The 26,652-nt window shown below is 41.6% G+C and overlaps 1 long non-coding RNA gene across 1 annotated transcript in view; it reads right to left on the bottom strand.

Moving 5' to 3' along the window:
- LOC121293898 overlaps positions 1 to 23,809 on the bottom strand; it is a 42,792-nt gene extending 18,983 nt beyond the window's left edge. The window contains exon 1 of the long non-coding RNA XR_005946637.1: positions 23,659 to 23,809. This is a non-coding gene — a long non-coding RNA (uncharacterized LOC121293898). The remainder of the gene's footprint in view (positions 1 to 23,658) is intronic.
- Positions 23,810 to 26,652: the final 2,843 nt, after the last annotated feature.

Here is a 26,652-nt window from a genome sequence, read left to right as displayed (position 1 = left end):
CTTAATGGAGTTTTCAAAACACAAGTGGAAATTTTATGGCAATATCAGTGTTAGTTACTAAAGGATTCATGTGATGGTCAGGCAGAGATATGGACACAAATAATCACCCTTAACCAACCGTCATGGCAAATGAGAACTGCACTTCAACCCCAACAATTCTCATTTTGGAACCAGTTCATAGTTTAAAGATAGACTAACCTGTAATGTTGCTTTCCATCTCTCTCTATGTTTCTGGTTCTTATTTGTAAATGTATAACAAGAAATCGGGAGAGTACCATTTAATCCTACAGTCGCTTCAAAATTGATGTCATGTGTCTGTGGTTGAAAATTTCTATTGGCTGTTCCTGTGATTCTCTTTTTGGTGATCCATTTATAGGCTTTTTGGACAGATTCTTGACAGCAGCTTTAGATGATATCAGTTATATTTGATTTTAATGTTAGAGTATTTGTACTCCTCAACGGGTAAAGCAAAAAGTTGTTTCAGTTGTATCCAGGTCAGCATTAAGCATTTCCACATCAACCATATAGGGTCAACTGAAGTTCAAAGCTCTTTCTGGATTACACAATAATTGAGCGGCTGCACTGAATTAACTTCAATTTCAAGACAGTCGATGGATGTATGACAACACATATAGGACACTGTAGTAATTATGGTTTTATTTAGTCTGAAATGTACCTTTAAGAATAATATGTTTTAGGAAGATCACATGATCTGTAGCAACCAATAGGAGAGTAGCACGGGCTAACTCAGCAGTCAGTGTAGAGATAGAGTTGGAGTTGAAAGCACACGTGTAGTTGCTGCTGAGTACATGGTAAACAAACTTTATGATTCCACCCAAGAAGTGTCTACAGATTAACTATCATTAACAGTAGCAACTCAGCCATCCTTACAACAGGCACTCAGAATAATGATTCCTGTAAAAGTTACGAACACAAATTGCAGTCATACCACATATTTTTACAGTCCTTTTCTTAAGAATACATAAGTATTCAGTGCTGCCCCCTCCCCTATTCTCCAAGAGTTCCTAATGCAAAATGTGCCCAATATCAGTCACAGGTGGGTTGCTCCATTTGGCTAGAGCAGCTCTGTATTTTTAGAACGAGAAACCCATGACTATCGAGAACCTCCAGGATGCAGAGGGTTGAGACAAGAGGAAGGAGTGTGGTCATGATACTTCTCATGCCGAGTACCTCACTGTCCACCAAATACAATGTGTTGTGGCCACTTGCACAAGGTAACAGAGGGTTAGGACCACCCCTGAAGTGGTCTGGGCCAATTTCCAGACAATTTTTGAATTGGTTTATTTATAACTACTCAAAAAAGTGCAATTGAATAATGAGCTCAATCACCAGAAAGACCTGGATGTGAACTCTCCATCCTTCTGAAAATATTTGCATTTCAGTTCCCCTTTCAGCACGTTAATCAAAATCAAAATAGAAATCTGCATTCAATTTTTCAAAAGCATTTGGCAATAAAATGGTTTTCAAACTTTGAATTAAGTGTGTGACAGGTGGATGAGTTAGTAGCGGTAGCTAGGGGCATATCATTGGGATGAGTAGACGACTGAAGTTGGGAAAGTACAAATGACTTGCAGTTGAACCAATTAGCTTTATTTCTTGCATTTGCTTTATGTCATTCAAAGGTGGTTCAAACAAATTCAGCATACCTCAAACTGACTTTCACTAAACAGCTGGCTGGAGTAAGTACACGCTGCCCTGAAGTTCCTTCCATGGCCACAATCAGGGGTAGCAGTGCTCAAAATTGAGCCCACTTAGCTGATGTGAAATTATGCCCAGGCATCCTTGTAAAATAACCATCACATGTGCTGATTTTTGCATTCATTCTCTGAGCAGAGTTAAAACAGTTAAATATTTTGCAGCACTTGGGATTTCCAGGTTGCCAGGATGGGGGTGCCATTAAATTGGAGAGGAGAAGAACTTTCCTTTAGAGTGAGTGTGTAAGGTAAGGTGCACACGACTATCTCCTTCACTTAAGCTGCACTTTGGAGGGATTGAACTGCCCCCCAATCTTCCATTGCCACCAGACAGGAGCCTCTGGCATGTGAGACAAGGCTGTCCAAAAGACTGAGTACTGTCTGGAACCGTCTGGATCAGGTGGTGATGCGGCGCCATATAGCAGCCCTGAAGTGGTGAGGAAGAGGGCGTGGGCTGATGCAGCAGAGGCACTGAGCTGTTCAGTGTGTGGAAGTAGTTGCTGTGACAGGTGAGAAAGGGTCTCTGACCAAGTTTGACCTCTCAGGTGACAAAGTAACAAGTAAAATGATGGTAACTCCCATTGGTTGAGTTAGTTATCATATTACATGCCTGGGTAAAAATGGCTCAGGTCTCCTCAAAAATGAGACTTTCTATACAGAATTTCCACATTTAGGCAGCAAGGTGACAACGCTGTTTGGCGTAGATGGATAGGAGACTTGTTGCAGAGTGCTACGCGGTGATAATTCACATCTTCAACTATTATTTGTGGCAGTTTTTCCAATCAGTTCTACAGCACAGAAAATAAGCTGAACTGGCTGGCTTGCAATTGCTAGCCGCCTGCTTCTCGCCCGCAATAAGGGCAGGCAGCAGCTGCCAGTCAGGGAGGCTGGCACCTTGCTCAAACCATTGACACCCATTGCCCAGCTGGCGCCATTTTCAAGTGACACCGTGAATGAGCGGGCAGCCCACCAACCTGTTTTGGGCATTTGGCTGTTCATATTTGCACATTGGAACCCTGCACTAGTTGCAGGAGCAATTGGCAAATAGTCTGTGCATTTGTACCAGCTAGTGAGCATACTAACCATTGACCCTTAAGATGATTGCTGATTACCACTAAAGAAAGGGCAAGGATTTCTTGTTTTCCAGAATGCTTTTGGGAGTGCTTCTCTTAGCTACACAAAAATAACTGATGAATCTGCAAACACACTGTCCCTCATTCAATTATAAAAAGCATTGAACAGTGGGCTATAGTCATTCAATTATGGAGCAGCTTATTTTAGTCAACTATGTCCTCATTAATGTCTGCACACACAAATTTATTACGGTGGGTGCTAGAAAGTGATCTGGAACTGGAACAAGGGTACTTTCTTCCCATACCTGACTCAAGACCCTTAAAGCCAACTATAAATTCCCTGCTTCCATTTCAGTTCAAATCAAGAGCATTGGCACAGACTAGGAATCAAATGGAGTCATAGGGTTGAAATTTACCATGGAGGTCAGATCCCCAATGTCACAGCAAAAAGCAGGTTCCCAAGTCTGCGCCTGCTAGCAGTTTGGCAATTTTACCACACAAGGTCTCCTCATTAGCCACCTGTGGGCCTGTGTCCAATTCAAGATGGTGGGCAGGCTCCTGATGCCACCAGCCCAGGGGGCTGACAGCTCTGAAACCTCAGCTAAGCCACTGGGAGATGTGGTGGATAATGGGGCAGACAGGAGATCGAGACTTGGCAGTGGGGTGGGGTAGGGGAGGGAGGGAGGGAGAAAAGAAGAAAGATTCAGGAGGCTGAGGGTCAGAGGGCAACCCCTTCAGCAGCTTAGTTGAGACCCTGGGGTCTACCTTATCCATGGTCTCGGCCCCTCTTTCAACTTTTTAAGCTGATGGCCTCCCCGCGTGGCAGGGTTTGGCCCCCGCCTTCAGCAAAAAGCTCAGAGCTTCCCAAAATGACCTCTAATAGGGTCTTAAATTATGTAAATCGGCTACCCACCTCCTTAGATCAGGCAGCCAATTTATGTTGCAGTCCTCACTGGAAAAAATGCCCCACCCAAGGCTGCTAAAATTCTGCCCATAGTGTCATTACTGTGTGGAAGGAGGCCATTCAGCCCATTGAGGTTTAGCTCTGTCTGAATTTCCAATTCCTAAAATTAACAAAAGGTACACGTGATTGTGATGGAATCGTCCAAAATGTTGTAGAGAGATACCAATTTTCAGTCATCAATTCACAATGAAGTTCTTTTCGAACAGACTTCAAAAGATATAAAAAAGAGCCATGTGTCCATCTCTGCATTTAGATGTCATTTAGAATGGGTGCAATGAAAAAAATAGAAGCAGCATTGTAACCAAAATTGAAAGAGTTAACCTTGTTCAGGCTTTCACTGTCAAGTTCAGGAGAGTTTGGTACTCTCACTATCCACCCCCACCAATGTCACCTGCCCCCTGCCCCATTCGCACTCCAGGTTAAGTTTGGGACTGGAAAGTGCAGTAGGGGTAAAAATTTTCACTGTGGCTTGATCTCAGTTTTATTAAAACCTACTGTGTTACTTATTTCTCAGCTCCAAAACACTTTTTCGAACTAAAATAATGAATTGTTGGTAAGGACTTTCAGATTTTGATTAGCATTAATCACATTCTACTGTTAAATGGATCACTGTGCCACGTGTCATATTACCTGAGTTTGTAGCAGTCTTATCTCTAGGCTGAAGCCACATTTCAGCATGAGCTCATCATTCAGCTTGATACAGCCACTTAATACTGAGGAAAAATTTAATTTTCACAGAGATATGCTCCTTTTCATTTGTTGAGATGGATGCTAATAATCCCATTGCACTTTTTAAAGAGCAGGGTATTCTCTCTGTTTCCTGGCCACCATCCCTCCCTAAATCATTTGCTACCAAAAGAAAAACAGAATTTTAGGTTACTGGTTGTTGATGTTCCTTAGACATCTGAAAATGGCACCACGTTTTGCTACATATCACAATTATTACACTTCGGATATTTTTGGACAAGATGTGATAAGGCATAGTACAAATGCAAGAGTTTGATGTTCTGCTGCTTCATTTAACCGAGAATGACCTCACAGGTTACTCCATTAGTCGTGGCATCTCTAGTTCACAATTGTTGGTAGGTGTCTTTAAAAAAAAAGGGATCACAGAAGGCGCCGATTAGAGGGAGAAGAATTAGCCCCAAATCTAGTGGCAACTTAGAGAAAGGATAAAAACGTGTGAGTGACGTAATGAAGGGAATGTCTTTTTCCAATTGTTGACTAATTCTGCTCCTTTAAATAGAAAATTGGACTCAAAACAGAAGAACAGAAAACGTCAGTGGAAACTGGGGTGCTGAGTTGAGGCCAAGTACTAAATGTTCCGTGCATGCCTTGACAGAATGCCGAGGTGCTCTGCGCAAACTTTTGGCTGAGGGAATACAGGAACTCACCAGCTCTGGCATTGGAAAGGTCACCACAACACCAGCGGAAAGTCTTGCACAGCAGATTCGAATGCCTCATTGTGGACTCTGGCTAGGGGTGGAGAAGTGCCAAATATTGTCAGTCTACACCTCTGGGCCTCGCATAATTAAAAAAGGTTTTCAGCTTTTAATACTTCTGTTTTTAAGTAAGCAAGCAAGCTCGACTGAAGCAATGCAAATGATAAAAGTTTCAAATTCTCTCAGAGGGATAATTTTACTGTCATCCTGAGTCACAAGTTGGTGTGCTTTCCAATCAAGCCATCTCGTTTCACAATGCACATCTTAGTCATATCCCGGGTACTAACTATCCCATACAAATCCACATCACTGGTGAGATGCTAATTTTCCATTTAAAATTCCTGATTTTAAAACCAAAGTTCAAGTGATCAAATCCTTGTAGATTCAAAATTCCTTCTTTTAACCCATTTAGGGAGAGAGCTCATCCTCCCCAGAGCGTCTCTGCTTCTGGATAAGGTTCTGCAAAATCCTTGTTGATTTTTCTTGCTTCCACGGTTCATTTTTGTTGCAACAAGAATAAGACAGGCCACTCTCCAGCTCGAGCTTCACCTGACCAAACCCAGCTATGAAAGAAGTATATTCTTGAATGAGAATGTAAGAGGTGGATTTGGTTGGAATTGGGGAAGCCATTCTACAATTATTTCACTTGCAGACAGACAGGACCACCCTTGTGCCAAGGGAATAAGTGAAACAAGAGTAGCCATTTTTGATGCTGACCTTAAACGACCAGTCACAGGTCAAGCCTGTTACCTACTAGCTGTATTCAGTTAATGGGCACTACATAGATTTATTAAATTAACCTTGAATGTTCTGAGTTATTATGAAATGTGTCCAAAAACAATATTCCTGCAAAAGGGTGAATAAGGATCTAACTTTCACCCTGTGGCCACATTATTTATCCACATTTTAGAAGGAATGTAATAGTGTTTTATAGAATGGAATGTTTTACTGTACATCTCTTAAATCCCATTCAGTTGAATGCACCCAATCAGAAAGGCATTGTTGTAATGATCTTTTTTTAGGTAGCTTTCATACCTAAACTTATGATGTCTTTCATCATTTAAGTAATGTTCCTAAATTTAGATTTAGGCAGAGTTATTTTGTAATAAACTGGTCTACAGAACACAAAACCATGACTGAAAGATGCTTTACCACAATCTAGGTGGATACATCAGTGCGGTATTGAGGGAATACTGCCTTTTGAATGAGATGCTAAGTTGAGGCCCATTCTGCCTGGTAAAGGGGAGTTCTCCCGGTGCCCTACTCAGCAGTTACCCCTCAACTAAAACAACTTAACTGGTCACCTAATCAATATTGTTATTTTTGGGAGCTTGCTGTGCACCACTTTGCTGATCTGTTACCTATGTAACGGCAGCGAGTTTGCTTTAAAACTAAATTGATTGGTCATGGAGCGCTTTGGGGGCAACCTGGGGAGTTTTCCACAATCAATTTGTGCCAGTATTTCTTGCATCAATTAACATGAGACGCAGAAGTGTGACCGATGTTTCTTTCCCCCTTTTCTCCTAAGATAGAACATCTCACTAGTGCTTCTGGTCTTGCCAGGAACTGACAGAACCATTCATAACAAAAACAGAATTACCTGGAAAAACTCAGCAGGTCTGGCAGCATCGACGGAGAAGAAAAGAGTTGACGTTTCGAGTCCTCATGACCCTTCGACAGAACTTGAGTTCGAGTCCAAGAAAGAGTTGAAATATAAGCTGGTTTAAGGTGTGTGTGTGTGGGGGGGCGGAGAGATAGAGGGAGAGAGAGGTGGAGGGGGGTGGTGTGGTTGTAGGGACAAACAAGCTGTGGTAGAAGCAGATCATCAAAAGATGTCAACGACAATAGTACAATAGAACACATAGGTGTTAAAGTTAAAGTTGGTGATATTATCTAAACGAATGTGCTAATTAAGAATGGATGGTAGGGCACTCAAGGTATAGCTCTAGTGGGTTTTTTTTAAATAATGGAAATAGGTGGGAAAAGGAAAATCTTTATAATTTATTGGAAAAAAAAGGAAGGGGGAAACAGAAAGGGGGTGGGGATGGGGGAGGGAGCTCACGACCTAAAGTTGTTGAATTCATTATTCAGTCCGGAAGGCTGTAAAGTCCCTAGTCGAAAGATGAGGTCATCTTCCGACTAGGGACTTTACAGCCTTCTGGACTGAATATTGAATTCAACAACTTTAGGTCGTGAGCTCCCTCCCCCATCCCCACCCCCTTTCTGTTTCCCCCTTCCTTTTTTTTCCAATAAATTATAAAGATTTTCCTTTTCCCACCTATTTCCATTATTTAAAAAAACCCACTAGAGCTATACCTTGAGTGCCCTACCATCCATTCTTAATTAGCACATTCGTTTAGATAATATCACCAACTTTAACTTTAACACCTATGTGTTCTATTGTACTATTGTCGTTGACATCTTTTGATGATCTGCTTCTATCACAGCTTGTTTGTCCCTACAACCACACCCCCCCTCCACCTCTCTCTCTCTCTATCTCTCCGCCCCTCACACACACACCTTAAACCAGCTTATATTTCAACTCTTTCTTGGACTCGAACTCAAGTTCTGTCGAAGGGTCATGAAGACTCGAAACGTCAACTCTTTTCTTCTCCGCCAATGCTGCCAGACCTGCTGAGTTTTTCCAGGTAATTCTGTTTTTGTTTGGGATTTCCAGCATCCGCAGTTTTTTTGTTTTTAGAACCATTCATAAGTTAGACAAAGTATTTCAAGTGACGGTTTTGCTTGAGAGTCAAATCTGCCACCATTTAGCTGGAAAGAGAACCCTCTTAACTCATTTAATTGACATCAAGATGCTTAAGCCATACACAGAGCACTGCCCTCTCAGTTGTGAAGTACTGCCTGAAGCGTTCAGTCCTAAAGGAAACAGATTATCAAAAAAGATATAGCATCAAACTTCATAAACAAAACAAATCAGCCAACATCTAGGATGTGGCTATTCAGATTGCTTCAATGAAAATTCCACACAGAAAGGGAAAAGTACCTTCATTTTGTCTGAGAAAATTCATATCCCCATAACTCATTATAAGTTCAGCACCACAAGGTTCAAAACATTTTATTTCCTGCTAGTAGCAAGTCTGACTCCCAAGAAAGACCATCTAAAACATTTTGTGTCACCATGAGTGGTTCTGTCAGTTCTTGGCAAGGGCAGAAATACTAGTGAGGCCTTCCATCTTAGAAGAAAATAAAACATTGGTCACCCTCTGGGGCTTCAAGTTAACCAGTGAGAAATATTGGCGGTGAAAGTGGAAAACTGTCCTCAGTACATCCCAAAGTGCTTCAGAACCAATCAATTATGTTTGAAGCATACTCACTGTTGTTATATAGGAAAATACAGCAGTCAGTTGCACACAATAAGGACACATAAATGACAACAGAATAAGAGTTAATCTATTTTAGTGGTAGCATTCGAGGGCCAAATGTGTAAATATTGATCAGGATATTGGGAGGTCTCTGCTCTGTCTTAATATTTCCATGGAATGTTTTTATATTCACCATGGGCAGAAGTGGCTTTGGTTTAATGTCTTTTTTGGAAGACAACACCTCCGACAATGTAGCACTCCTGGAATAATGTGTCAACTTAGATTATGGTGAAACATGGTTCAGTTCAAGTCCAAAGACTTAAAAGTGATAAGGAAAACCTATGGTTGACTATCTTTCTTTCAAAGATGTGGCAAAGTAGAGATACTTATAGCTATAATTTTATAACTTCAAGAGCTTTTTGATCAAAGGTTTTACTGGATTGAGATAGTTTTACTGAAGTGATGGATTCAAGCAATCTATTCTTCCCTTTCCAGAGGTGGGCTAAAATATTCTAAGTTTGCCTTTCCAGATGGCTTCACGAGCAGTGGTATGCTAAAGTCATATGTAGTCATTAAAAAGTGGTTTCATGAACTGCCTCCAACTGAGTGGCCATTCCAGAGGGCAGTTAAGAGTCAACCACGTAGCAGGGAGTCTGGAGTGACACATAGGCCAGATTCACTCCCTGAAGGGCAATCGTGAATCAGATGGAATTTTCCTGACAATCCAGTAGTTTCACAATCACTATTAATGAATCTAGCTTTTTTTTTTATACACCAGATTTAATTAATTAAGAGTAAATTCCCCTAGTTGCCATGATGGAATGTGAACTTATGTCCCTGGAGCATTCATCCAGGACCTCTGGAATACTACCCCAATAACATTACCACTTTGATACCAATCCCCATAAGTTTACATAGTTTGTAAACTTAAGGAATGATTCATGACACAGACGAGGATCTTTTTGGTGATTTCTTCCTCAATTTTCTTTTAGCCAAAGATATTTTTTCCACTTACTTTGTGGATCTTAGAAATGACAGTCTACCTTGGTCTTCCACCAGTTTCAGTGAGAAAACAAGATTTTAGACAATTTTGTTCCCAACCTAGACCCTTTCACCAATCCTAGCCAATAGATCACTTTAGTTTGGGTCTTCTATTGCTATAATAGGAAAAGTACTCTTTGCAAATGACCTTTGTAGTCTGGATGGAATCAGACTTTCAGGGATTGGAGCACGGCATGCTATGGCAAAAGAAGTATAGATGACAGTAAAGCAGGTTTTAACCAAATTAAGGAACAAACAAATGTCAATCCAAAAAAAAAATTGCACAGCCATTTATCTCTCAGCACTATCATCCATTCTTCTCCATTGTGTTTCTTTTTGATCATCCACGTCACAAATTCTTACTCTGTGGGTTGATAAGATTTTGATACTAATGCTGTTTCAGGAATAGTCTTTGTTGCAAGGTCATAACATAAAGTTACCAAATAGCTGGAAGTTTAAAAGAAAAATGGGGCTAATTGAAAAGGAGGGAACACATTTTGATGAAGAATGAACTACTAGTTTAAAAACACGCAGTTATGACAGCTCACCGTTTGGTTATGGCAGAGTTCAATTCTCAATCTTCGCTGTCATTCATTAAAATAGTCTCAAAGGATGAGTTACACAAATTCTTGACCAGACTGAAAGTTATCCAGTTTGTAGTACAAGAGCACTCAATCCAACACAAGAGGGAGGAAGAATTAATGAAGTTGTCCCACTCCTGAGAAATGCAGAAGTCCAACAAACCCGACTCAACTGCAGAGGCCAAAAAGAGAAATTGAGGAAAGATTAATAGAATAGTTACAGCATAGAAGGTGGCTATTTGGCCCATTGTGTTTCCGCTGGTGCTTCTTCTACAAGATGAACTGAGCTGGTCTTAATTCCTGGTTCTTCCCCGGAGCTCCGTAAAAATTCTCTCTTCAGATAATTCTCCAATTCCCTTGTGTAAGCCATGATCGACTCTGCCTCCACCACATTCTCAGGCAGTGCATTCTGGATCCTAACCACAAGATGTATTAAAAATGTTTTTCCTCATATCGTCTAACTATTTACCTTAAATCAATGTCCCTGGTTCTCAACTCTTCTGCTAATAGGACCAGATTCTCCCTAACTATTCTGTCCACATCCCTCATGCTCATGACTTTTAGCACCACTATCAAATCTCCTCTCAATTTTCTCTTCTCGAAGGAGAAGAATCCCAGCTTTTCCAATCTATCCACGTAAATGGTCCCTTATCACTGGAACTATTTTCATCAATCTTTTCTGCACCCTTTCTAATGCCTTCACATCCTTCATGAAGTGCAATGCCCAGAATTGGGTACAATATCACAATTGAGGCCAAACTAGTGTTTTATAACGATTCACCATAACTTCCTTGCCCTTTTAACCACTTCCTCAACCTGCCCCATCACCTTCAATGATTCGTGCACATATATCTCCAGGTCACTTCAGTTCCTGCAATGCCTATTAGAATTGTATCTGTTATCTCATATAGCATCTCCTCATTCTTCCTACCAAAATGTATCACTTCGCATTTCTCTGTCTCAGATTTCAGGAGGACAAGCTGGCTGAATAGGAGGACACATGTCAGATGAAATTTATCACTATCCTCCTCACAATTTGCAACACTTTCAAGTTAAGTGTCATCTGCAAGTGTTGAAATTGCACCCTGCACATCCAAGTCTAGGTCCTTAATATAGATCAATAAATACAGTGATCCAATAGCAGATCCCATGGAACTTCATGGTATACCTTCCTTCAGAATGAAAAACAACCTTTCACCACGACTTTGTTTCCTGTCATTCAGCCAAATTTGTGACCATGTTGCCACTGTCCCCTTCATTTTCTAGGCTTGAACTTTATTGACAAGCTGTGGCACTTGCTCAAATGCCTTTTGGAAGTCTACATACACCACAACAATTTAATTACCCTCATCAACATTCTAATTTTTCTGTTGACATAACAAGATAACTTTATTATACAAACTGCAGAAGCAATTCGAGGAGACAAAGAGGTATTCCTGGAAAGAATTCTTTACAATCCACAGAACAGATCATTGATTTCAGGATGAATTATTCTTTCTCAAAAAAGAGTGTTCAACTTCTTGGCGAAATTACACGGATGAATTAGGTTATTAATTGCAATCATCAGTAAGACTCTGTTACGGCTCAGTTGCAGTAAAAATAAATTATTTAGAAGTGGGTGCATAAAGATTGTGAAAATCACATGCTTTAATGGCATTCAAAAAAATATATAATTTACATTGATTTGCAATTGACCAACCATTTAAAACATCCCTTAAAAACATCTTCAAATTCTGTGAAACACATTTATATCTCTTCTCACACTGCTGAGGCAGCCTGAGCATTACCAAGCAATGTGTGAGCATTTGTCATCACAACCTCTTTTCAAACAGTGTGCCTACAGATTTCAAAAACCTTTGAAACTGAGGAATTTTGACTGCGAGGGACCAGCATTTCCACTGCTGATTTTTTTCTTAAGTTCATGCTGATCTGATCTGGCACAAAGTAATAATCCATTACTAAAATGTATATTTGAATCCTTTCCTTCTGGTGAATTTAAATAGTTTCCATTGAACTGACTGGTTGACTATGAGAAACGGTTATAATGAGATAGACTATAGAGTGAGACTATAGAGCGAGACTGGAGTGAGTGAGAGAAATTATAACTAAATCAATAGCAAACTACCTAGGAAGAAAAGGTTCCAACTGACTGCCTGTATGCAGACAGGAGTTATAACTGAATGAATCACACATTACACAAGGAAAAATAATTGGTTAGACAGAAAGATTTATAATTTGCTAACTAACTGAACATTAGAGGGTTATGACTGACTAATTACACAGTGAAGTGGGGTATAACTAACTGAGCGATTTAAGCAAGAAAGGAATTTAACTGACTAACTACACAGAGAAGGGATTCATAATTGCTGAACAAAAGTGCTGCTGACAGTCAGTAAACAGCTTGGAAAAATACCTCACAAGGGACACGCTGAAGTTGCCATGGGAGAGAAGGAAGAATGACAGAGAAAGTGCCCAGGTCCCCAATGGAATTCTATGAACGGGCCCCCATCCTCTGCTGAATTAATCTTTTTCCCTCCCTTCCAGAATAAGCAATCATTGTTCCATTCGATTCTTGTCAAATATCCACATGGCATGCAAAGCATAACGAGTTAATCCACTTGGATCAGTGAGTCTGTTTCTGAAGCACCTGAAACACATCCTGCTCTATAACGGAATAATACTGAGGAAATGATCGCCATGCTAATAGTTTTGTTGTTTGAATATAGAACATATCTGGAATCTGATAAGCAAATGCATACATAGTACCTTTTTGTTTTTCAAAAATGTCTTGCGTTCCTTCTGCATGCAGTCGTTTGTCACATGAACCCACAGCTGTGATTGACCCTAATAACTTTTGTTGCATGGTTTTAAAGCGTCTCTCGAAAACAACACATGCTAAGCATGTTGGGGTAGCTGAGGTCATCTGGAGTGTGGGTGTTTATTTTATAGCTTGGCTGCAAATGGTTAACAAGCTTGTAAATAATAAATGGGAAATGGAAGGGTTGAAAAGAGGATGCAGATTAATCCATCATTTTTGAATCATGGCCATTCACCTCAGGCTGAGAAATTTACCGGTAAAATTAGCAAACTGGAAAAATCATGCGCACAATTAGTCTATTCACAGACCCATTGTACTTAATGAAAAGCATGATTATTTTCATAGCCCCTACTAACTGCCTGATTGTGGCCTGGGACCAACTGGAGCCAGTCTGAGTGCATTCAAGCTACCACTAAAGCAAGCCAAAAGGGTCTTGGGTTCATTTGTGTATGATCTGTATCTCTGTTGGAAGTGGCATTGCCAAGGACATACTTTATAAGAAATCTCCAAAGTGAAACAGTAGCATCAATTCAAAATCAATCTGATGAGTGGAGATGATTTAAAAATAAAAACACCTTTTTCTCTTTTTTAAAACAAACAGTGTTCATTGGAAGCAAGACAAGTTGGGTTTAAGATGATGTTCCAAAATATTGATAGATCAGCCAGACAGTGTTTAAAACCAGATCAAAGAATCCCAACTACTTTTGGGCAATCAATGCTGGAAGCGATGTTGCAAGAATATGTACAAGTCTGTCTCATCACAGAGTACCACAGCAGCGGTTCTTAATTCCCAAAGCACGCTGTCCAATTCTCACGGTCTTACAATCTTAACCTGTAGGAGCCCATTATTTTATAGCGGAGTTAATTTTAACTCAGTCATAACCCATGAGGCAATCAAAAAATGCATCTGAATGTTTTCCGCTTCCTGGTTTCCTCTTATGGTTGGATGCTACTATGTGACATCTCTCATTTTGGTAACATCCTGATTGAGCTACTTCCGTGCCTGAAATTCAGTCACACGGATAAAGACAAAATGGATTCCAGTGCAGAGAGAAGAAAATGGCTGTCTCAAAAACTGATTTATATCCATCCCCAAGCCATTTCATTCAAGGAGAAATTATTTGTTGAAAAGCTATGGAGTAATTTAATTGTTAGAACTTTTTAAAAAAAAGGCAGAAAATAGAATAGGGCATGCAAAACAAGAAAAAAAGCGCGATGGACAAAGAATAGTAAGGTGAAGGGGAAGACCATTTCGCTTTATAAAAGGGCTGAGGTAAATCATGATCAATGAATGTACAGAGGACAAAATCTCTATTTTGCAGAACACTGCATATCAATATGTTTTACACCTATGTAAATTAGTTATTTTTTCAAAGAATAAACAATAATAGGCCACAGTTTAAGCGGAATTAACTTTTTGTACATGCATCAATTAACTTTCCTCCATTAGTTTTCCTTTCCCTTTCTTTCAGGGGCTGCTGTTCACAGGCATCTACGTTCATAGTGCCAACAGGTTAGCAGTGGTGAATGAAGTGAAGGGGTTATTAGCAGAACAATATGACAAGTAAATTATGAAACTTGGCATCATGGCCTCCTCTAGATGCAGATTGGTGCATTGGCTGTTGTTATACTATTGTTATAGTCTGGCTGAAACAAGTGTTAATTCCTTTGCCTATGCAAAAAGGGGTGCTTTGAGACCCTGTTTCAAGATTGGTTTGCCCTGTGGCAGCCAGAGCCCTGTTGGGTGCATTAGGGTGAAAGAACTAAGTAGATAAGATTTTTCACAGATATTGAGCCAAGTTTGGAGCCAGAACCTTAATTTAAAGAAAGCAGGCCACCATTTTCCCTGATTCAATGTCTGATCCCACCCCCTCCCCAAACTATCCTCCAACGTCCGATCCCACCCCCCTCCCCAAACTACCCTCCCTAACCCCCATCCTCCAACATGGTCTCCTAACTCTACAAAACTGTTCAAGTTGCTTCACAGGAACCAATTTGGTTGAAGTGCAGTGACCACTTTCAAACTATCTGTGGTCAGAGCACCATACAACATCATATCTTGCAAAAGCCACAACTTAATCTCAGGAAGTCCAAAACCATCATTTCTGGCCCCAGCATGAACTCACCTGTCATGCCACTGATTCTACTCCTTTCGCCGTTCACTCATTGCTCCTCCCCAGTCACTCACTCAAACTGTACCAAATATTGGCATCTTGCTTGACCCAGGTGTAAGATTCAAGCCTCAACTTCCAATCATTGCCAAGGCAGCCTATATCCACTTGCTCCACATTGCCCACCCCTGTCTCTACCACTGGCCTACTGCCACTGAAACCTTATCTTTGCTTTTCTCACCTCCAGCCTTTATTGTTCAAGAGCCTTAATTATGTCCTCCTCCATAACCTCAAACACATTGAGTATCAATCTGCAAACCCTCCAAACACACACCAGTGGCACGTGGTAAGAGCAAGAGAGATTCCTAGGCATTTTTCACTTGTCAGGCGTGCGCGTTTGGCAGGTCTGGGAGCAGACGGGAAACGGGCCGCTGGCTGCGATTTTACGCTGGCTGGCCAATTAATGGCCAACCAGCATGAAACACATGCTGAGTAAGGCTCAGCACTGTCGCTGGGGGCAGGAAGAGGGCAGGTGCCAACATCACTGTGGGTGCTGGTGAGCACTTCCATTGAGCACCCTGAAGGCAGATACCTCGGGGGGCTGCAGATCTGCACAGAATAAACAAAACAACAAAAATGCTGCAGAATATGTCCATGAAGTACAATCAAGCACCTGAAAGCATACCTCATAAAAAACCAGGCCCCAGTTATTTCTTTTGATATTATTTCCCCACAGAGATTTCATCCCTCTCTAGATCGAGGTTTGAGCAAAAATGTAAAAGCCACTTGGCCAGTTGGCTCGTCTGCCAACCATAAAAGTGGACAGGCCACAAAAAATTGCTTTCAACTGCCCCCTTAAAGGACTTAATTGCCCACTTAATAGTCGGTGGGCACGCTTCTGACCGGTGCGTGTGCTCACCGGAGTGAGATACGCACAAGTGTGCGATGACATCGGGACACTCGCCCAATGTCATCTCATGCTATTTCGCAGCTGGAAGGAAGGGTCAGGCACGCACCTGTCTGCGGGACCTAGGATTCTGGCCCTGGTCTTCCATATTATGCAATGAAAGTTGGAGCCTCTCCCATCACTATCCATCGCTCCAAACTACAGCATGCATGTAAAAGTGTATCTTAACACAGCAACTCAGGCTTCCTGAGTGAACTGAAGCAGACCAAGATCTTAAACCTCCACTTGTCCAAAAGCAGCCGCCAGTATTCTGTTCTACACTCGGTCCCACTCACCCATCAATCCTATCCTCACTCACCCTGTTCCCCAATATACTAAAACTAAACACATTATCCCCATTTTCAAACCTTTCCATGGTCTTAGGACCATAGGAACAGGAGTAGACCATTCAGCCCACCGAACCTGCTCTAGCATTCAATATGATCATGACTGATCATCCACTTCAATGCTTTTTCCCCCATACTATCCTTTATATCATTGACAGATTTCTAAATACCAATTTCTACTTTAAACATACTCAGTGACTGAGCCTCCATGCCCCCCGGGGGGGGTCGAGAATTCCAAAGATTCACAAGACTCCGAGTTAAAAAAATTCTCCTCACCTCAGTCCTAAGTGGCTTCCCCCTTACATTGAAATTGTGTCCCCTGGTTCTAGACTCCCCAGCCAGAGGAACATCTTGCCTGCATCTCCCTGTTTGTCTCTTTAAGTATTTTGCAGGTTTCAATGAGATCACCTCATTCATCGAAACTCGAGAGAATACAGGCCCAGTTTCCCCATTCCCTCTTTGTAGGACAGTCCCGTGTCCCACCCTATTCCTAAAACTTCCTGAAGTCTGATATCCTCCCTCTGGTCTTCGGTAATCAACTACCCTCTTCAGCTCCTTTCCTAACCCCCTTCAAAAGCCTTCTCCACACCCATTAGCGCTAAATATTTTGGGGGAGTGGATGACTTGTGCCCCTGTCAGAATCAAAGTCGGTGTTGAGCTGAGCCGCTCCACGCTCGCCGGCCTGAAGCCATAATGTGCGACAGGCAGGCTAAACAAGGGCCGAGTGGGACTTACACCCCTCACTAGGGAGGAAGCCTGCCTTTGGGAGCTGCATCGGTCCCGGCAGCACCAAGAGCGTGTTAGTGCAGGGGCACTGCAAGAGGAGGAGGAAGAAGGTGGCCCATGTGTCCCTGGAAACAGGTAAGTCCAGGGTCTTGAGCAGGGTGAGTTTGGGCAGGTCAGGGAGGGGTTCTATCTTAGTGAGGGCCGCCCCTTGATCGGCAAAGGACAGCGCCCCCTTCCTTCCCACACTTTGAAGAGATTTAAAAATTCAGGCTGCCCACACCAAACATATTACGGCATGGGTTGCATATTATCAGGATCAACTGGCTTGGTAAGGAGCCTAATTGACCTTGATTATCTATTTAAATATGGCAGGCAGGCTGCAGATTTTGGCACTTGCCCATATCATGACCCCAACCCCACCACTACCATATTGAGCTCGGGGGTGGGTGGGAAGGTTTTGGGGTGGGCAACCCCCCTATTCTATATGCCCCCCACCCCCTGCAAATAAGACACCTGGCAGGGGCACATAAAATACAGCCCATTGTCTTAGCTAGGCTTTCAATCCTACTCTCTCCCTCCATGATGCACCTTCAGTTCCCTATTTCCTTTTGACATTGAGTGCTGTGGCTCTTTATTGCATCAAAAGCATACATTAAATGTTTTAATTGTTGCTACATATCAAAGCTAGCTGGCATCCATTCTGCACTAATGTCACAGAAACAGCAAAGCGATAGCCAGTTAAACACCCAGTAAACTGCTTTCTGATGAGAGTGGTTGTGAGACGAATATTGCCTTAAACACCAGGAGGACTTCTTCCTGTCCTTTGAATAGTGCTATGACATTTTAATATCCACCTAAACAATTAGATCAGGCAGATTTTGGTTTAACATTTTATCAAACAGGGTGAACCCGCCTCCATTGTGGGCTCTCCTTCAGTACTGCACTGGACTATCAACCAAAATGGCGTGACCAAGTTCTGCTGTGACCTTAAAACCACAACCTTCTAATCCAGAAGTGAGAATGCAGAGGGGAAAAAAGAACCACATTGTACCAGAATCACATCCGGCATAGGCTAAAGGTCACTTGGTGGAACTACATGACCCCAAGCCGGTCACTGTCTGCACACCACCTGTTAGATTCTTTTTCAAAGTGTGTTTTATTCTTTTTGTGTGTTGGACACCATGCCAAAGATGAATCCTCCAGCTGATATGAACAATCACTGACACGCCATCCCAAAAACCAATGTAACCAATATACTTAATCTTATCATTTGCGCTATTTAGATGATGGGTCTTAAATGACCATAAATCTAAGCAGCTCCCTATTCAGAAGCTAAAAGGTTAAAGCAGAAACAGCCCTTCCAGGTTTCTTGCTAAATTAATGCTGCTGAAATTAAAAGTGATTCACCACCAGTAAAACGAACACTGAGCTTTAAGCCAAACTGGCGCAAGACTCTGCGAGGTAGAGCTAAATTGAGCACAACATGATTTCAAACCTCAACCCGTCAGTTTGATAAACAGATGCCCGGCTTGTCTCTGCTGAGCTGTGACAGAAATCCTGGCGCTTGTTTGTTGAGGTAGTTTCTGCTGTCAGCAACGTGTTAGGATTAGCAGTGGAATGGATGTGCTTAATGAATAGTGAAAAGGGATTAGTAAAGCACTATCACCTTTCACAGTCTCATTTAACAAGGCGGATTGACAACAGCTTATTTTTGTTTATGTTCCTGAATAAACACAAGTAACTGCTGGGATTTACAGTCCGTTAACCACACCAAGAGGAATGCTGTGCCCAAAATAAAACACTTTTCCCAAAAAAAGGTTCTTTTTATTATATAAAATGCCATAAAAAATTAGAACTCACTTTGCCTTTATAATGTGTCACCTGAGCTGCAATTCGGTTATATTTAAATGTAGCCCCTAAAATACACTGTAAGGGCAGTAACATAACAGCTACAAATCATGCTAACCTTAGCCTGTCATATCAATGTCAATATTGCTCACTACAATTACCAACTCTGATGAAAGGTCAACATTAGCATACACCTCTACGTATAACTGTTGGCCTGGACCGAGAGGTAGTGTTCTTGCCTCAGAGTCAGAAAGTTATCGAAAGTGCATGATTGAGGGAGCGCTGCTTTGTCAGAGGTGCTGTCTTTTGAATGCAACTTCAAATCAAGGCACCATCTTCTGGCACCAGTTTGAAGAGGCACAAGGGAGTGTTCTCCCATGTCCGAGCCAATGTTTATCCCTCAAATAAACCAACTTCTAATACCAACCCATGCAAAACACTGCAAGCAAAGCAAACTTAAAACAAAACGCACACAGTGACATGAAACCAATGTGTGTGCTGACTCGACTCTATTGCTAAGGAAAACCAAAAAGGTGTACAAGGAAAACTGTTCTGTCATTGCATTGCCCAAGTGGCAAAATTCAAGGGCAAAACCTATTGCCTGACCACTGGATTTCAGGCTGGCTCCATTGTCCAAACTCCATTTTAGAATAACATCTCGTTCTGATTTACTTAAGCAATAAAACGTATTGTGCCTTAAAACAAAATCCATTACTTTGGGGATTCAAGTACACTGTTCACACATCAGAGCTTGCACTAACAAAATTCTTATGGGATTCAAGTAGCCAAAAATATGTTGTAAATACACTGAAGAAAGCAGAGCATTGTGGAGTGTAAAAAACGTGATGATTTTGTGACTCCTCGGGAATGTTATTAAAACGCCAAGATGATGAAATAAAATATAATCACATCTGTTATCACATAAGAACAGAATTAGGAAATGACATAATGATTGTCACATTATTCTGAATTTCAAATATTACAGAGGACATCAAACCCTATTTTTCTGAGAAGAAAAGTTGACCTTGACAGCTCTGTCTAGGTTTTTGATAAAATAATAGAGGTGAGGACAACATTTTCTACCACTAGATGTGCTGGTGCACATATTAATATTACACTGTAGCTATGTTTCAATGTGCTAAAGACATCTGGTAGCAGTTAAAAGGGAAAGTCCAGGAAAGCAACCTACTAAAGCATATTACTGAAAGCAAATTAAAAGTCTACCAAAGTCTCAAATAGGAATCTAATATTTTACATCCCCCTCATCAATTGCTTCCTACATGATGAAAATGGCCACTTAAATAAATAATCAGCACTCGATTCCATTGACAATGGCTGCATTCGCCTATGCCAGATTGAGCAGATAATTCTCTCACCAATACACATCTTAACAATAAGAATGGTTAGCGACCCTGACAATGGGCTCAATATCCTCTAACCACCAGCACACCCCAATCTTAAAGTCTGAATGGCCGCCAATAAACGCCGGGCCCAGGCTTCTGCTAGAAACAGGCGGGAATCGCATGAAGCTATTCAAGCAGTGCTCCTATGAACTCAATGGGACTGCAACGTGATCATGAAGTGCTTATAGCTGGAATACATTCCGCACATTAAAAAGGGACCATCCTGGCAGCTCAAAAAAGGACAAGAAGTAATAAAACCTAGACAGAAAGAGATTTTAAAATGATTTTTGTAAAGTTATTAACACGCCCAGTGGCCTCACAGTAATCTCCCCCCAGTGTATGATCTTCCATGGCCCCTCCCAAACTAAAAGGGCCCCAGGGAGAAGCCTCCAAAAATTCTCCATTCGGTGAGCAGCTGCAAAAAGCACAAACAGTTTTTAAAAAAAACGCCAGGATTGACATGCGGCTCGAGCCGGAGAAAGGCTCCAGCCTCCAGCCACTTCCACTAGGTGGCTGGCAGGTTGACTTTGCCCAATGGAAGTAGTTACATCAAAAAATTATAAAAAAATGTTTTTTTTTAAATCGATCCCTAGGATCTTTAGGGCACAAGGAGGAAAAGGCTGGCTGATGTTCACAGTTACTTTGGAATAAAGAGAAGAAGCTGTGCCAGGGCAGCTGGCTTTTGCATCTGCCTTGGTATTCACACTCGAGATCAAATGTGGAAAATGGCTGACGTCAGCTGTACTATCAGAAATCAACTTTCTTTCCAGATTCCTTCACTGGCTGATGATTGATCAGGTAATTATAACTTCTATTAAACAGGTGGCCTGAATACACTGAGGCCTCAATTACCGCTTCGTATTTGAGCTTTGGAAATGGTCAACATCGTGAACACGCTTAACCCCCCTCAAGCTATGAAGCCCTGACATTTATTAAAGGCTGCCAGCAACATATCGTTGGTCAGAGTTCAATCCTTGTTATGCCTGCAACTTCGCAGTCATTACTTGGTTTGATTTGCTGACTCAGATTGCCTCAATGAAGAATAATGCCCCTGCCCCCACCCCCCGCACTACAAATCAGGGCCTATTTATAAGCATTGTTTAAGGGGAGGCAATGGCATTCTGGCATTGTTGCTGGACTAGTAATCCAGAGACTCAGGGTAATGCTCTGGGTTTCAAATCCTGCCATGGGAGATGGTGGAATTTGAATTTTAAAAAATGATCTTGAATTAAAAGTCTACTGATGACCATGAAACCATTTGTTGATTGTTGTAAAAACCCATTCGGTTCACTAATATCCTTTAAGGAAGGAAATCTGCTGCTTTTACCTGGTCTGGCCTAAATGTGACTCCAGACCCACAGCAATGTGGTTGACACGTAATGCCCTCCGGACAAGGGCAATTAGGAGTTATTGCTGGCCTAGCCAGCGATGTCCACATCTCATGAATAAATTTTTTAAAAACTCCTGGACAATCATCAACTGGGATGGCATAAAACAGTCTCCCTGAAGACAGAGTAAGAGAGAACAGAGCCTGTGAGAGTTTATTTTCTATTTCCTATTTTTCAAATGTTAAAAAAAAAGGAGAACAAAAATTATGTAGGGGAAGACCAGGAGTGAAATATAGTTTTAAAAAAGCGAAAGCTCTCAGTTCTCTCGGAGAGATTTAATAGTGTCAGAAGGAAGCTGAGGCTCTATTCTAATACTGAGGAAAGGACAGAGCTTTACTTGATGGATCTGCTTCACCTGCTTCCCATCCCTACATCCTCCCAGCACCCTATTGTATTACTTTCCATGTAAATACAATATTTCTTGTGGTTGTCAGGTCTGTTGAATCTCTCATCTGTTGGGCCAATTTCCATCTTCGTCATTGGTCGAGGGTTTCTGGGTTTTTTTTTCTATTTTTGAATTAGATATTTCTATTTTAGTCACCAATTGTGTTACATAATCAAACTGCATCCAAAAACCACATTGCAGGAAAAGGGAATCTCTACGATACAGCTCCCATCCCATTAAACATTTCTAAAAATAAAAACAACACAATCGAGACAGAAGGCGGTTGCACAATTCTAAACAAAGCAGTGCATAAACATACCAATCACTTCAAAAGTCTCTCCCAACCCTATCCGAATGAAATCCAGCATGTGGTCTCATGATCATCCACAACCTTGGGATCACCGCCTTGTAACATATCATGCCCAGTATGCTGAGGCTTGGCATTCTCAACCAGGCAGCTGTATTACAGTCCAAAAGAACGACCATGCAGCCCAATGTAATATCAAAATATATTTAAAAAGGGTACAATAGTATTGTGAGGCAAGCAACCACATTATAAAGAATCCCAAGCTCCAGGTATGCCTGCTCACTCCTTTCATTGCCCCCACTCCCTTACCCCGAGCAGACCCACACAATACATATCCCATCAACTGCCACCTAAATTGAATGCCACTGTTGGGGACTAAAATAACCATATTTACCAAACGACTCCCAAAGAAACAATTACTGACAGGATTTCACTTTGTGTAACTTTTCCATGAATCAGAATCAACGTAAATCAAACAGGAACGAAAACAGAAAATGCAACAAAAAATCAGCAGGCCTAACAGCATCCCTAGAGATAAAAACAGTTAAGGTTTCGAGTCCATATGACTCTTCTTCAGAGCGTCTTCTTTAACTCTGAAGAAGAGTCACACGGACTCGAAACATTAACTTTTTTTTTTCTCTCCACAGATGCTGTTAGCCCTGCTGAGTTTTTTCAGCATTTTCTGTTTTTGTTTCAGATTTCCAGCGTCCGGAGTAATTTGTTTTTAATCTTAACTCAAATAGGAGTTCAAAGGCAAAATGATCAGATAAAAGAAGCAAACTTCATTTAAATAATCAATACAACAATATGTTTTACACAACCACAGGCATTCCCCTGCACCACGTTTGGCATTATGTAGTTGCACAGTCCCATCTTCGTCACTAGTTGAGGGTTTATGCTGTTCTTAATTCATGCGGGGTGCATCAGGAGTCTCATCTGCCAACAACTTTTACCTTCAAGTTTCATGAGTATGATTATCATCAGTAAGGCACAATTGTATGAACCCTCTCTCCCTTGGGTCATGACAGTCCTGATGATGTAGCTTTCAGAGATCCTTTTTAACTGACTAACCAATAACACCCTGATTCACCATTTGACCACTTCTGGGGGGAAAAAAACAGCTTTTTAGCATCTCCTAGCTATTCACAAATTTTTCCAGGCTTTACACCTTTATTTTAACCAACTCGCACAGTGCCTCCAAGAGCTCCTGTCTCCTTTTCTGCCAAACAGAAAAACTGACCTCTTCCTGAGAGCAATTTTGCTTCTTCTCCTTCGGATTCTCCATATTCCTATTTCTGTCACTGTCTGCTTTCTCTTTGTCTGCATCTGGGTCTTCATCCACCAGCTGCTCTATTTGTAGCTCTCTTTTGCATCTGGCTGCATGGCTTCTGTCTTCTCTTCCTTCCTGTTAGTTCTGCTTCCAGGTCAAAGGTCACCAGGTTATGTGGACCAGTATTTTTTATTATCCAAGAAAATTACAATTGATCCCTTTAAAATTGTTGTTAACTCTTAAAAGTCCTTTCCAAACAAGCAACCTTTCTTCAAATAATTATAGATTCTGCAGACATTTTTTAAAAAGTTACAAACAGCCCTTACTGTGCTGCTTCCGGGTCAAAGGTTGTCACACCACCTACTCTGAAGTTTGCTTTCCCAATGTAAAGGGCCTGCTTAATTCACTCTCATTCCGCACATAAACCACCTCCAACATTCTCCGATTGTCAACTTCAGGCCTTGCATTATCTCTGCCTGGGTGTTTCTCCCATGCCTTGGACTTGGCTGCTTTCTCCCTCTTCTCTTTGATTACTTTAATTAACAAAGAAATGAAGTTTCACTAAAGTGTAAGTCATCAGTTTAAAAATATCATTTTGCACAAGTCAACATAATTTAAATCAACAGAAGCACTTGTAAAAGGGATTATACCAATCCTGAGAAGCAGCTTGCCTGTGGGCGAGAGGACATGAAGCCCTGTTGCAAAGGACAAAGAAGATGACTTTGATGGCCCAGACTACAGAAGAATGATAGAAGTACACCAGGAACTTCTAGCTACACTGGGTTGCAGTGAATGAGCCTCTAGTAAAGAGTATGGAGACACTCACCTCCAACCTGTGTGGGGTCTGCTCATGGGCCATTACATTGGCAGCCAACCACGGAGTGGTCAATTCTGTTAACAAAGGGGCCAGTGGGGGAGGGCTGGGGGTGGGGGTGGGGGGGGGGTGGGGGGGTGGGGGAGAGGGGGGGGGTGGGGGGGGGGAGGGGGTGGGGTGGGTGCTCTAGTGCCAGCTCCAATAGCTTGCTGGGAACTCAGACTGCTGCCATTTCATCTAGTTATAACACCACAATGGACACAATGGGAGGGTTGTTTGAGAGCCTCATCTAATTCCTGCATTCTGTCCTCACTCAGAGGAACAATGAGGCTGAGCCCCATGACAGCCATCTCTCAGTTTGGCTTCTTTCCTGCTACCCTCACAAACCAGTGCCCAGGTTGGTGCCAGGCAGCCAGAATGTCCTAGTGCCCACTGAGATCTGCAGTCTGCATCCAGGCTCTCTGTTTTCCCCAAATGGGCCCTAAATCACTGCAAGAATCCCCTTTATATTGGTTCCATGCCTAAATTTGAGAAGGCACTTAGGACACCCATACCAATATGGTGACCTGAACACTTTTGGTGCATTTCAATTGAGTGCAATCTGCACTACAAATGGGTATGTTGTGGACCCATTTTGCACCCAAGAAAAGTAAAGATCTATATCCAATTTCATCCTGCACCTCCAAGAAACCAATATGTAGCATGGGCTCCAAGGCATGTGCAAAGGAATGTACTAAGGAGTATACCCCTTTTCTTGTGTAACAAAAACTCTTACACAGGCCTGCACAGGAGTCTATCAATGGGAAAACTCCAAATTTTCTTTATTCCAGTGACATTGTTGCCTAGGGAGATATAGTTGCAGTATTAACCACCACTCCCATTCTCGAGCCAGAACTGCCTACCCCCTATATGCTAGGTACAGATAGACTTGAAGTGATACTTTTGGCAAAGTGACTCCACTTGATTACAATCCTGTCTTCCTCTCTCCCTGATCTAACAAATTGTCAAAAAATGTTTTTCTTCCTTTTCAAGGGTCATCTGTCTATGTCTCTTTCTTCCCCCACCTTCCTTCACAACATGAGCCCGTATAAACAGCCTATCTTCTGACACAGCAAGACTAACACATGGAAAGATCCACTAGTGCACAAGCACAATGAAATTACAGAGACCATTTGTATTGTGAAAATCATGGCAAAAATACACTTTTAATGTGGCATTACAATCATGAGATTCCTTCTAAGTTATGATTCCACAGAATGTGCCCTATCAGAATGTTTTTGTGGGAGGGCTGACTAATTTTGCAGCAGGAAATTCCACAAAAGAGTTTTAGAACAGTTTTAATCACCATATTATGTATTGTAGATATTCTTCTGTTACCCAATATTCACCTAGTTGAAGCAAACCTGAACAACTTTTGGAAGGATCAGGTCCAATTTCCAAAATTCTCAATTGCAGGCAATGGTGTAGTGGTATTGTTGCTGCTCTAGTAATCCAAAGACCCAGGGGACCTGGGTTCATAATCCCACCATAGCAGATGATGGAATTTGAATCCAATAAAAATCTGAATTAAAAGACTGTTGTAAAAACCCATCTAGTTCACTAAGGGAAGGATATCTGCTATCCTTAGCTAGTCTGGGACTACATGTGTCTCCAGACCCACAGGAATGTGGTTGACTCTGAAGTGCCCTCTGAACATGGGCAATAAACGCCCAGTTGACACCCACATCCCATGAATGAATAAAAAAAAATGATATATAACTAGTCTGGTTTGTGAACTGAAAGAAAAATCATTGACAGTCAAAACAAAAGTTGTTACAAATCATTTGCACATTTATCTTGGTACAAAGCACACAATACATGAAATGTAGTTTCCCATTTTAATTTGTAAGAACAGAGAAACCAACTAATTCAAGCTGCTGATTTGCCATGGTAATAATAAGGGTGTATTGTTGGAACAGAAAACTATATTCCATGCTGAGTCACAATGCAGCCCCACCAATGCTGTAATTAATCTGAGTAATGCCTCCATCACAGGTCGAAGTGTCTAGAACGTTATGTGTGGCAATGCCAATATGGTAATTCCATCATTTTAGGGCACTACAGTTAAGTTGACATTAGCTTTAACATCCATGTCATGTGAGCTGCAAACT

This window comes from Carcharodon carcharias, chromosome 22 (assembly GCF_017639515.1).
Source record: "Carcharodon carcharias isolate sCarCar2 chromosome 22, sCarCar2.pri, whole genome shotgun sequence".
Classification (NCBI taxonomy): Eukaryota; Metazoa; Chordata; class Chondrichthyes; order Lamniformes; family Lamnidae; genus Carcharodon; species Carcharodon carcharias.
The sequence above is the reverse complement of the archived record's forward strand: the minus strand, read 5'-3'. Positions and strand labels throughout refer to the sequence as shown.